The sequence below is a fragment of the Microtus oregoni genome, unplaced genomic scaffold, assembly GCF_018167655.1.
Source record: "Microtus oregoni isolate MIOR12 unplaced genomic scaffold, Mior012 000043F_ref0000047, whole genome shotgun sequence".
NCBI lineage: Eukaryota > Metazoa > Chordata > Mammalia > Rodentia > Cricetidae > Microtus > Microtus oregoni.
Window position 1 is genome coordinate 13,951,075 of NW_024543210.1, and position 13,792 is coordinate 13,964,866.

Below are 13,792 nucleotides of genomic sequence, written 5' to 3' on the forward strand. Positions count from 1 at the left end.
TTGAGCTATGGAGCCAAGGCTAGTTCTGAAGCTCCTGATGTTTTTGCCTTCATCTCCTAAGTGCTGGGATTACAGGCATGTGCTACTGCGCCCACCTTTCTTTTTACCAAACTTTTAGGTTTCTTTAAGCCTTTTCACTACTTGATCCTTACCTCGGGTTTCTGTGTTCTTTCCTACAGAGTCCAATTATACTAAGAATACTGCTAACTTGGTTTACAGAGAATCTCATCCTTATATCTGAGTACCTCTATATCTGATCTATTCTTCATTTTCCACCATCTCCCATGTCGTCAGCTCATCCTACTCTACCTTCATCAGAAACTCTGTTAAGTGAATTTAGCATTAATTCTTCCCAATTCCAATGTCATCTCAGAGATTTTTCTATTTGTGGCTGTTCTGGTTAGTTTTCATCATCTGAACACAAACTAGAGCCATTTGGGAAAGGAGGATCCTTAATTGAGAATATGTCTGCATCATATTGCCTGTTGGCAAATCTGCAGAATATTTTCTTGATTAATGATTGATGTGGAAGGCCTAGCACACTGTGGCTGGGACCACCCCTGGGCATGTGGTCTTGAAAGCAGGTTGATCTTTTTGAGTCAGGGTCACCTCACTCAGGATAGTGTTTTCTAATTCCATCCATTTACATGCAAAATTCAAGATATCATTGTTTTTTACCACTGAGTAGTACTTTAATATGTAAAAGCGCCACATTTTCTTTATCTATTCTTCTGGTGATTACAAATCATGCTGCTATAAACATAGTTGAACAAATGCTTTTGTAGTATGATTGAGTATCTTTTGGGTACATGCCCAAGAGTGGTATTGCTGGATCCTGAGGTAAGTTGATTCCCAATTTCCTGAGAACCTGCCATATTGATTTCCAAAGTATGTACTCACTCTAGCTAAGTGGATATTAGCTATAAACAAAGGACATTGAACCTATAGTTCATGATCCTAGAGAAACTAAGTAATAAAGTGAACCCAAAGAAAAACATATATAGACCCACCTGGAATTGGAAAAGGACAGAATTGACTGGTAGAGTTGGGAGCATGGGGATGGGGGGGAAAGGGGAGGGTAGAAGGAGAAGAGTAGGGGAGAGGATGAGGGGAGAGGAGAGCTTGAAAGAATGAGATGGTCAAGATGGAGGAAGGACAGAGATGAGAGCAAGCAGAGAGAGATCTTGATTGAGGGAGCCATTGTAGGGTTAGCAGAACCTAGTCTAGAGAAATTCCCAGGAATCCTCAAGGATGACCCTACCTAGGATCCTGGGCAGTAGAGGAGAGGGGGCCCAATCTTGACTTACCCTGTAGTGAGACTGTTAATTATCTTAAATATCACCATAGAGCCTTCATCCAGCAACAGATGAAGGCAGAGACAGAGACCCACATCAGAGCACTGGACTGAGCTCCCAAAGACCAGTTGAAGAGTGGAAGGAATGAGAATATGAGCAAGCAGGTCAAGACCATGTTGGGTTCACCCACTGAAACAGTTTGCCTGAGCTAATGGAAGCTCACCAACTCTAGAAAGACTGAGAAGGAACAAGCATAGGACCAAACTAGTTTCTCTGAATGTGGTTGACAGTTACATGGCAGACTGAGGGGCCACTGGCAGTGGCACCAGGATTTATCCTTACTGCATGTAGTGGCTTTTTGGAATCCTATTTTCTTTGGATGTATACCTTGCTCAGCCTAGATATAGTAGGGAGGACCTTGGACCTTCCACAAGGCAATGTGCCTTACCTTCTCTGAGGATTAGATGGGGTTGTGTGTGAAGGTATGTGCAGGGAATGGGAGGAGGGGAAGCAGTGGGAACTTTTTTTAAAAAAAAATCTAATAAAATAAAAAAAGAAAGCAGGTTGAGCAAGCCATAAAGAGCAAGCTAATAAGCAGTATTTTCCCATGGTCTCTGTTTAGTTCCTGCCTCTAGGTTCCTGCCTTGAGTTCCTGCCTTAGGTTCCGTCAATAGACTGTGACTTAGAATCTGTAAGCCAAATAAACCCTTTCCTCTCGGAGTTGCTTTTGGTCATGGTCTTTATCACAACAATATAAAGTAAGATAGGACAGCAGTCCTCTACCCCCAACATCTCAGCCTTTTCCTTGGCACTAAATCTTCATCTTTTTCTTCATATTTGAAGTTGACATTAGGTCCTTTCTCCCTTACTGAAACAGTATCTAAATGGAAACATATCGGCTTCTAGTTTTCTTTCATGTTACCTGCTATATTTTATATGTAGTTTTGAACATAATTGCCATGCATTTATATCCAGTCTTCTTCCCAGAATAAAAACACCAAGAATAAGAGACTTTGTTACATCTTCAGTGCTTAGTGTTTGACATGCAAAAGGTGCTCAAAAACTACTTGTTAAATCACTGGTTATCTTTTCAGAAATAAACATCACACAAGTTATGAGTCATTTATAGTACCATCCCTGGGAAAATGAAGACAGGCACATCTCTGGGACTCACTGTCAGACAGCCCAGCCTAGTCATTAAGCCCCACGTCCTAGTGAGAAAACTTGCCTCAAAAAACAAATAGGATGATTCCTGAGGAACAACTGTTGGGTCAAATAAACCTGTTTAGGGGAGCAAAAACATGTGACTTGAGTATCCTTCAGCATTTCAGAAAGTATCTGTCCTTGGGCAAGGGGCTTACAGGTGAGAGATACAGTACCATCCTTATTTGGGTAAAACTCTCTAGAAATAACTTCATAAACATATTTAGAAATAGTGATATATTATTTGTGTTTTTAATAAATAAAGCTTGTCTGAAGATCAGAGTGGGACGCAGCCACACTAGTTAGCCATATAGGCCAGGGTGGTGGCATACACCTTTAATCCCAGCAGCCACACTAGTTAGCTAGAAGCTGAGTGGTGGAGATGCATGCCTTTAATCCCAACACTAGAGAGGAATGTATAATGGGAGGAGACAGATCTCAGACTCAGTCTCAGTCTGAGGATTTGTGGAGGCAGGATTGCCCATTTCAGTCTGAGGTAGAGGAGAATAAAGCATCCAGCTAAGGAATCTGAAGATCACTGGACAAATATGACATCTGAAGAAAAAGGGCAAATCATCCAGAAAAAAAAAATGTTCCAAGAAAAAGAATAAATTAGCCTATTGGTGTATCACATTTCCAACAGGATAAAATTTCATAAATCTTCCCAAATGTTTGTTTCTGCTATTCTCTACAAGCACATAATGCAAATGGTCTTTTGTAGTCCCAGTTTAATTAAAGATTAAAGCTGGCTTTGCAGTTGGAGTGTGTCCTCTCCTTCTCTAAACTCAAACATGCTTATTAAAGTGAAATCCAAAATCTCTGTCTCATGTCAGAAGAGCTACCTGATATAGGACAGAAGAAAAACAAATATTCAAGGACTATTCTATTGCCACTAATCTCATAATCCGTTGGTTTTATATTGACTTTAACAGTTTTTCTTAAGGTATAAAATTTATAAGATTAATATATATATACATATATATAGTTTAAGGTTTTTGTCATGATATTAATGGTCATATAGAGTATTAACTATCCTAGAAAAGGGTTTCCTCTACCTTCCTGTACGTGATTTCAGATTTGAGTCTCTATCAGTTTCCTGCATTAAACCATGAGTATGCATAACAATGATCTTTGAAGTCTCCAAAAGGACGATGGGGCCCCACAACAATCCTTCAAAGACTATGATAACACCACTAAGCTGAAAAACACCACCTAAAAATCAACTTTGGACTAGAAATTGCTCAGAACAATTTCGAGGTGACTAGGTGAGATGATCCAGCCTAACAGACAACTTTAGTCAGAACTTGAAATAAGCCCTGCACCTTCTCATTACTCAGAGACTGAACAACAAATGATAAATCTACCTCTCCCAGAAATTGATAATTAACCCAAATTTTTCTTTTCATGATCCCCCTAAAGATACCATAGCCCCCAGACAGCAAGGAGTAAATTTCAGAATACGATGTCCACATTCCCAAGAGGTGGGGTGGGTGGTTTATGGTCGTTCAAGGAGTTATGGATATTTGTCATTGTTTGGGGGAGTTAATTATAAGTTGTTATTGGTTATGGTCAGAAGGAAAACTGAACAAAGGAGACTAGATTCAGAGTTATTGTTTGAAAAGAAAAAAAGTGGATACAGATATGATAGGAAAAAGGGTAAATTATTGAATCTACTCTGAAAAGACAAAAGGGAGGATATAGATACAATATGATAAAAAAGGTAAATTATTGAATCTACTTTTAAAAACCAACTCCAATTTTTCAATATTTTACATCAGATTGGACTTTTGTATATTGTATACAAATTTTATATATTGATACAAATTTGAGATTAATTTTGTTAAAACATACTGGACATACATTTCTAATCTTGTTCAACGTGCTGTACCTATATAGCTCATTTAAGAATGGAATGCAAATTTCTAGTTGTTAAAAGTTATTATTATCGACTGTTTAGGATAATAAAGAAATGCAGGTTAGTAATTAGTCACCTAATATAATTGAACTTGTAGTCACATTACATATGTTTTCAAGGTCAAACAGAGATATATTTTAAATAAACAAGTCATCTTCAAACACTTTGGAGATCTACAGAACATGGCATTTAAGATGTTTTAATAACATAGGTTATTTTTTCTTTTTTTATGACAATGAGACATGTCTGCTTCTGGCAATACCAATCTACTTCAGAGAAGATAATGGGCATCGAAGAAACCCCGCATGGATTTTCCTTTCTTTGTGGCAAAAGTAAACCAATGGGCAGGAAAATACAAGCTGATAGTATGCTGTTCTAAGTGGAGAGGCAGAACACAAAAGAGAGGGACTGACAAACATTGTCAAGACAAGGAGGGGCTGCCCTCCAGAGTATCCTGCTTCACAGAAAAGTCTGTTGGATATTCTAAGCCTGTAGGACAAAGATGGATGCACCAACATTGCAGAGGAACTTTGGATGACTGTCCAGGCAGTCACTGTTTCTGTCATTTCTCACATTTTTTGAAAGTCGGCTGCTTGTTCTTCCTGCTTACTCAGTTAATATTATTTCCTTCTTGGGTCTCTGAGGGAGTTGAAGACTAGATAGTTATAGTTATAGTTTTCCTTGTTTACCAAACTCAGAAAAGAAACTCACTAAAGAGGTGTAAAGTGTAAAAGGTTAAGAGACATTAAAAAAGAATTTGATAATGCAAATAAAAATAGAAAGTGAGTTAGGTACAACCTTTTGGAGTCATCAAGATAGGATAGATATGGAGTACTTTCTCTGAATTTGCCAAATGCAAAAGACTAGACATTGTTGATGTATTTAATACCTGTATATATTGTATATAGTTATTGTACTCATTGCATAAAGTTTTTCTTATATTACTTATTGCCTTTTTATTTTAGACAAAAGGGGGGATATAGTGGTATATTATTTGTGTTTTAGTAACTAAAGCTTGCCTGAAGATCAGACTGGAAAGCAACCATATTAGTCAGTCATACAGGCCAGGCAGTGGTGGAACACACATTTAATCCCAGCAACAACGCTAGTTAGCCACAGAGGCCGGGTGATGGTGGTGCACATTCTTTAATCCCAATACTAGAGAGGAAAATAAGACAGGAGAGAGGTCTCAGGCTCAGTCTCAGTCTGAGGATTCATGGAGGTAGGCTCACCCATTGCTGTCTAAGGTAGAGGTAAGAGCTAGTGGCTGGCCACTTTGCTTTTCTGATTTTCAGCTTGAACCACAATATATGTCTCTGGGTTTTTATTATTCGTGCTATACTTAGAGGCTTGCCTCCAAAGTGATTCTAAATCCTGTCACATTGCTGATCAAGCAGTGATAATTGCCACATTGGAGCACAGATTGCCTTTGTGACATTCAAAATTTTTTATTTTGAAAAACAGCAACACAAAACACCACTGCGGTCTGCAAGTTATGGTGATGGAGCTATTAGCAGTCCCTCTTAGAGGAAATGAAGGAGGCCCTCCTGCCTTTCCTTTCTGCTGCTCTCTCCTGCCCTCCACTGCCGGTGGCCTGTGGGTTGGGTTTCTAGAGTATAAGGACAGAACTTCAGTGAGTTAGTCTCCCTGAGTCCTCACTCATCCTGGGATGAGAACCCTCTGTGATATGACTACTTTTGAGTCATTAATACTGCTGTCATTAACCTTTCATTCATACTTCTGGAAGCAACCCCAACAAGCTCATTGGTTCACTGAGTGGTGGTTTGAAAAAGAAAGAACCCCATAGGCTCATATATTTGAATGCTTAGTCACCAGGAAGTGGGACTCTTTGATAGGGTTAGAAAGGTTAGGGTGTGTAACCTTGTTGGAGGAAGTATGTTACTGGGCATGAGCTTTGAGGTTTCAAAAGTCCACACCAGATCTAGTGTCAGTCTCTGCCTGAAGATCAGGTTGTAATTCTCAACTACTTACTTCTTTTGTACTATGCCTACTATGCCTGCTGCCATGCTGCTTATCATGGTGATAATGGACTAAACTCCGGAAACTGAAAGCAAGCCCCCAATTAAATGTTTTCCTTTATAAGTGTCGCAATGGTCACAGTGTCCCTTCACAGAAATAGAACAGTGACTAAGACAACTGGACGTCAGTGGAATCATTCTTTAGGTCTGGCTGTGTCCTATGTGGGGTGAATAAATGTCTCGGCACATCTTCCCAGGAAAACAAATTGCATATGATTGCTTTTCCTTCAGGATGCCAGAGTGAACTGTATTATTGTCACCAGCTATACATTTATATCTTCCCTACAGGAAGATCAAACATCCTTACCTACATGCAGGGTCACCTGCAGGACCCACTGCCCTCCCCTGAGAGTACTGTCATTCTTTCCTGCCTGCATTGACTTTGGACTTAGTCATACTACTTGTCAGTGAGTTAAGGACAGGACAGATGTGCTCTTTAGACCCAGTGCTGAAAAGAGAAGTGGAACAAGTCGCCAAGTCATAATACAATTGCTGATCACAGTGTGAAAAGGAAAGAAATGGATGTTATTAGCTCCTGGGATATGTGTCTTCATCCTCATCATACAAGTCTGGTAGTTCTGAACTACTCATCTCCTTATTCTTCTTTATTTTTCTTTACAGACATGCTTGTTTACATACTTATTATCTGTTGTAAACCCAGGAACATAACCTTCACTGAATAAGGATTTTTATCTATTTTGTGCACTATTGTGTCCCTGCCCTTAGAGCAAAGCATGATAAATGGCTATCACTCAGTGTATATTTACCAAAAGTTATTAACTCTGAGATTGTTATTCTAAGCATCCATCGAAAATTGGTTTTGTTTTGTTTTGTTTGCAGCACTGGGGACTGAATCCAGGGCTCATATATGCAATGCGTGTACTCTACTGAATGAGTTCTTTGTCACTCCAAGATGTCCTGTGGAGTTGAAGGAGCATCATGGTGTGCTAGCTGGTTTTATGTCAACTCAGTGCAAGATGGAGTCACTGTACAAGAGGGATCCTCAGTTTTGAGAAAATGCCTCAGTAAGATTGGGCTATAGGTAGATCTGTAGAGTATTTTCTTAATTAGTAATTGATGTAGGAGAGTTCAGCCCATTGTGGGTGGAGCCATCCCTGGGCTGGTTTCCCTGGGTTCTATAAGAAAGCAGGCTGAGCAAGTCATGGGGAGCAAGCCAGTAACAGCACCTCTCTGTAGCTTCTACATCAGTTCCTGCCTCCAGGTTTCCGCCTTGCATGAGTTCCTGTGCTGACCTCCTTCAGTGATGGAGTATAATATGGAAGTGAGTGTAAGCCAAATAAACCTTTTCCTCCCTAACTTGCTTTGTGGTCATGATGTTTCATCACAGCAATAGTAACCCTAACTAAGACACAAGTGTAGATGGAAAGTGTTGACACATGCATTTTATTATTCAATCAGAAAACAACATAATGATATTAATAAATTAGTAGTTTGTAATTTTTGTATTTCACCTCAAATATTCTATCTGGCTATCATCCTTGAGAAGATCACAAGCTGTAATAATTATCAGTTAATATTCATCCCAAATATAAAACAAAAATTTGATATTAAAATCTGACTAATTCTTCACACATGATACTAATTAATTGTAATTTTATAGTGAAGAAACCTGGAAGATCCTGTTAACCAAGGGAACAAAGTCAATAAGGCTAATGATGGAATGAATAGTCATGAGTCTCTTAATATGATGTACTGAGGACACACCGTGCCTCTTGCACCATTGCCAAAAATGTATGCACTGAATCTAGGAATGAGAGAGACCAAATGAGAAACAAGGTGCAAGAAGACAGTGTGAAGGCGATGGGCGATAAAGGCAGAAACTATTGCAGACCAGAAGGGACATAGAAACCAAATACAAGATATAAGTAAGACCTAGATTAAATTTTAAGTTTTCTCCTATAAGAAACATTAATTGAAATTGAGATGAGATTTATAGATTAAGTAATGCTACCATGGCAATATTGATTTCATTATTTTGGTAATTGTGAAATATATTCAGAAGTATTTTTTTAAAGCAAAGATAGACAGAAAAATGGACATATTCTATATATATATATATAATCACACACACGTATATATGAGAGAATGAGGAATTGGTTGATGGTCAAGGAAATAGGACAAATGTCAATATTGAGGAATCAAGAGATATGGATAAAAATAAAAAACATATGGTAATATTTTATCATATATGCCAGTCTGTGTCTTAAAAGGGGCAGCTGGAAAGGTGGCTCACTGGTAAAGTTGTTCTGACAGACATCCCAGGTTTGGTTCCTAGCACCCACGTGGTTGTTCACAACTGTCTGTGACTCCAGTTCTGGGTGTTCTGATACACTCTTTTTTCTCTGTGGGCACTACACTCATATGGTGTACTTATATATATGCAAGTAATACACATTAAATTAATCTAAAAAGTTCAAGAAAAGAAAGAGATAAAAACTTCCCATCGATAATTACTCTAAGCACTTGGGAGGCAGAGGCAGGTGGCTCTCTGTGAGACTCATCCTGGTCTACAGAGTGAGTTCGAGGGCAGCCAGGACTATTGCACAGAGAAACCCTGTCTTGAAAAAACATTCTAAACTGTACTTATGTGAGATCCAGTCTAAAACAACCTGATAAATTTTAGCTTGTGACAAAAAGTTTACAGTTGCTTTTCTGATTTTGAAAAATTATCACTCTCAAGATTCCTAAGGTGCAGAATGAGAAATATTTCTTAGCTCATTTACTATTATCATCATTCAAATTGACTGGCTATGCTTTTTCATGGTGCCCTCAAAGGAATTTTCCTCCTGAAATACTGATGTGTTTGGAAACTCCATTGAATGCTATTAACACTCTCAAAGGCTTAACAAATTTTTTGAATTACTGTAGCCATTAATAAAGTCCATTTGTTTTGTTTTGCTTTATTTCTATTTTTCCATTTGGTGTTTTGAGACAGTCTCTCTACTGCTGCTACAAGTACCAAGGAGCCCTGGCTCCTTGAACTTGCCACTGGGGACCACATTAGCCTTGAACTCACAGACATCCACCTGCGTCTGCTTCCCCAGTACTGGGATTAAAAGTGTGCACCACCACACCTGGATCATTTCTTTTTCATTTTATTCTCTTGGTATAGGTGACATTTTTAAAGTAGACGATTTGTTGTTTCCATTTTTTTAAATATTTTTATTTATTTATTTATTATGTATACAATATTCTTTCTGCGTGTATGCCTGCAGGCCAGAAGAGAGCACCAGACCTCATTACAGATGGTTGTGAGCCACCATGTGGTTGCTGGGAATTGAACTCAGGGCCTTTGGAAGAACAGGCAATGCTCTTACCCTCTGAGCCATCTCTCCAGCCCTTCTATTTTTTTTTTAATTTTTGTGAAGAGAACAGGCTTTTGTAGCTCAGGTTGGTCTTAAACTCACCATGTAGTCCAGGACAGCATCAAATTTACCATCCTTCTGCATTAGTCTCACCAGAACTGGGATTATACTGGGTGACCACATCCAGTTTTGGGTGTTTTTTACAAAAATATTATTGTTTTTATTCACATTTTTCAATGGAATGACCATGATGTGTCAAAGAGATCATCTATGTGTCTGTCTATCTATCTATATCTATGGTCTATCACATACCCTTCTTGAGATTTTTTTCTGAACTTCTTGGATCTGTAGGTAGCTTTATAAAACTACCAGCTCTCATTTCTTTTAACATATGTCTTTGTCTCTGTTTCCTCTTCTCTTGAGACTTCAATTACACATCTAAGTATGTTAGACTATTGGCTGTCTCACACAGCTTCTAAATGTGTTTTTCTTTTCCACTCCCTTTTTGTCTTTCCAATTTGGACATTTTTATTGGTGTAGTTTAAAATCACTGATCATTTCCACGGTGGCGTCAGTCTGATGATGGTTATGCTAAAGAAATTCCTGGGCAAGAGAGCTAGCCCAGCAGATAGTGAGTCTTCTGGCCTTAGACACACACACACACACACACACACACACACACACACACAGACACACAGAGAGAGAGAGAGAGAGAGAGAGAGAGAGAGAGAGAGAGAGAGAGGGAATGTAAAATGATAAAGGAATTATTCATCTCTGATGTTGCATCTTTTATTTCTGAAAGATTTTTTTGTAGCTCCTACTTCTACTGAAATCTCTATTACTTGTGTGTGTTATCCACGTTCTTCTGCCAGATTCTTTTACATATTAGTCATAGTTATTTTAAGGTCCTTAATAGATTTCCCCCAGAGAAAGAAAACCAACAGTGTATATATATAGCAAATTGTTGTAGTGGTTTATCATGTGTCCTTATGGAGATGAATGTCCCACAATCAGTCATCTTCAAAGAGGCTCAGCCCCAGCCCAAAGTACTGAGGACACAGAAGCCAATGTGTAATTATCATGCCAATTCCAAAGGCCTCAGAGTACAAATATCCAAAGCTGAACAAAAACATACTGGCCAAAGCAAAGATCAAACCCGCCCACTTCACTTTTTAGTTCTATTTGAGGCCTCAACAGATTGATGCTGCCCATTTGTGTAGGTAAGGGTGCTCTTTCTTTTCCTGAACATAAATCCTTTAAAACAGCATGTACGCTGATTCTCTAAGTTACTCCCCCACAGTACCAAACTTAATGATTCACACATGGGCGCTCAATTTCTGTTTAGGAACAGTTACGGTGGTGAGTCTCAGCCCTTTTCTTTCTGTGAAATGCTTTTCAATGGTAGGACTTTTGATGATGCTCTTGAAGGAATTAGAGATGTGGAGGAACTTGAAACAATTCAGCAGTAACTACAGAAAACCACTCCAACAATAATATGATAGTTCTCCGAATCTATGCCAGTATCCACAGTTACCGCATCTTCCAACCCTTACAGCCCTGTTTGGGGATAATTGTTTATGAACCTGAAAATACCCTGCTGATTCAGTGAGCAAAGAGTTTTTGTGTTTTATTAGATTGATGTCAAGGTCTACTTCTTAGCAGGGGTGCTAGCACTGTACTGTGTTCTTGTATCTGCTGTGACTGAATGTTCTCAGTTGTAGGGATGGGAGAGACGAGGTATCAGAGCACATGCTTAGCATGTCACGACTCTGTGCTCAAGCCCAGTGGGATAGGGGAAAGACCCAACTGCTGAAAAAAAAAAAACGTGTTTTAAATCGATTGTAGTTTCACCCCGTCAGGAAATCAGTATCTTGTAGCAGCATATTGGATCTGTGTTAGAGGATCATGTTCAGTAAGGCTCTCATGTTTCTGCAAATCTTTGAATGGGAGGCACTGACCACCCATGCCCTAGACTGATTTGCAAGGAGTTGATGACCGCTTGTGGAGTAAATGAACACAGAAAATAAAGATAGTGTTTCTTGACCATGGAGTATTGATGGTTGTCCATTTGATAAAAGATGGCATCTCCCTTTGGAGCAAAGCTCAGACAAGTTTACTGTCCATTATAAAACGTCTAGGTTCCTGATGCTTGACTATTAGGATTCCTTTTCAGCCACACAGGTATTGTCTGGCACTCTTTGTGTGGGGATCTGGGCTCAGGGAACCTGACTGGTTACATTCATACAGAAGAAGCTGGCTGGTGGAACTATAATGGTGGGTACTAACTCTAGTACATCACAAGATGACCTTTAACCAGTTAGAGAAAGGACCCAGGAGAGAGATGTGAGTTCACCTTTTTTTCTGTTTCTTACAGCATACTTTAGGGCACAGTTTCTCCTTGTACTGAATGAAAGAAATCACATATACCAGGTGGGTGCACTTGCCTGCTTAGCCTGCTTTCTCTCTTCACAAATTAGAAGGTGGCAGCCAGGAAATAATGCCTCTTTATGTTACATATTATTCTGGAGTTATAGTTTTCCTTCCTCCACATCCTTTTCTTCAAGTTTCCTGCTCTGTTTGTCCATCCCTGGTACATTGGTGCCTTAATCATTGCCTAGTCTAAGCTTAAAATATTGGCTAAGAAGCAAGACCAAAGACCCTAAAGAGTAGATAAATGCATGCTCTCCCCCGTACACACTATAGGGATAAAAATAAACAATTTCCTAAAAATTTAGTATCAGGGATACTATAAGGTTGTACAAGTTTAGAAAATGAAAATAAAGGGAAGCCAGTTCTGGAGACTGTGGATGGGACTGTCACAGGAAACTTTGGAGAAGTGTCTCCATTGCCAAGTGCTGCCAAGTACACAACCAATCAGGTGGCCTAAACACCAGAAGCATGCAGATGTCATTCTGGAAGACAGACCAGAGATCAAGCTCTCAGCATAATTGGTTCCTTCTGAGGAATGGATGAAAGAAACAATTTGATTCCTTCCATGCCTTTCTGCTAGCATCTGATGGGTGTGGGAATCCCTTGGTGCCTTCATCTTTACATGGCATTTTCCCTCTGCGGGGTTCTGTGTTCAAGTTTCCTCTTTGTGTAGGGATGCTGGTTACATCAGACTTAACGTACTCTGGGGTGTTCTATATCTATAATGAAATCTTTTTCAAATAAGGTCAAATTCTAGAGAACTAGGGATTTGGGTTTCAACTCGTGATCACTGGGGACTGGGAAATACAGTTCAACCGCTTACAAGAGAGCAGACAATCCAAATCTGGACTGCGCTTCAGATTCAATAGGATTCTAGGTTGGCAGTAGATAATTGAGATTATAGCCCAGCATACGACTCTACCAAAGTATGTCTGAAGTTCTGGAGAAGCATGGTTAATTTTCGGAATGATCATTAATGTAGGATGACTGGACGTCAGGATCAGCTCGGAAGAAGGAGAGAGTAGCTGGAGAAAAGTCTGCTAAAACAGGTTGGGAGTTTGGGGCGACAAAACACCAATCCTTTATTTCATAAACAACTCACAAATACCTATTGTTTCATAGTACTTCATTATAGCTTCCTAATGATATACACAATATTGTGATTGAACAGCTGAGCAGTTGGTTCAAACAGTAAAATGTTTGTCTTGCAAGCATGAGGACCTGTGTTCAGAGGTCAATTCCCAGAATCCATGTTAAAACAAAACAAAACCAACAAAAAAGAACAGCAAAAGCTGAATGTGATGGCTGTGTGCTTGTAATCCCAGTTGGGGAGGTAGAGATAGGAAAATTCTTGGGACTTGCTGGACAGTCACCTAACCTACTCAGGGGTGAACTTCAGACCAGAGAGTGAACACGTCTCAGGAAAGGTAGATGAATTGTCCTGAGAAATGATACCCAAAGTTGCCTTCTGGCTTTCACAGGTGCATGTGCATATATCCTTGCATGGACATGAACGCAAACACAAATCACATACATACACACATACACAAACTGTAACTAGAATGCTGAACTGAGGTTGGAGAG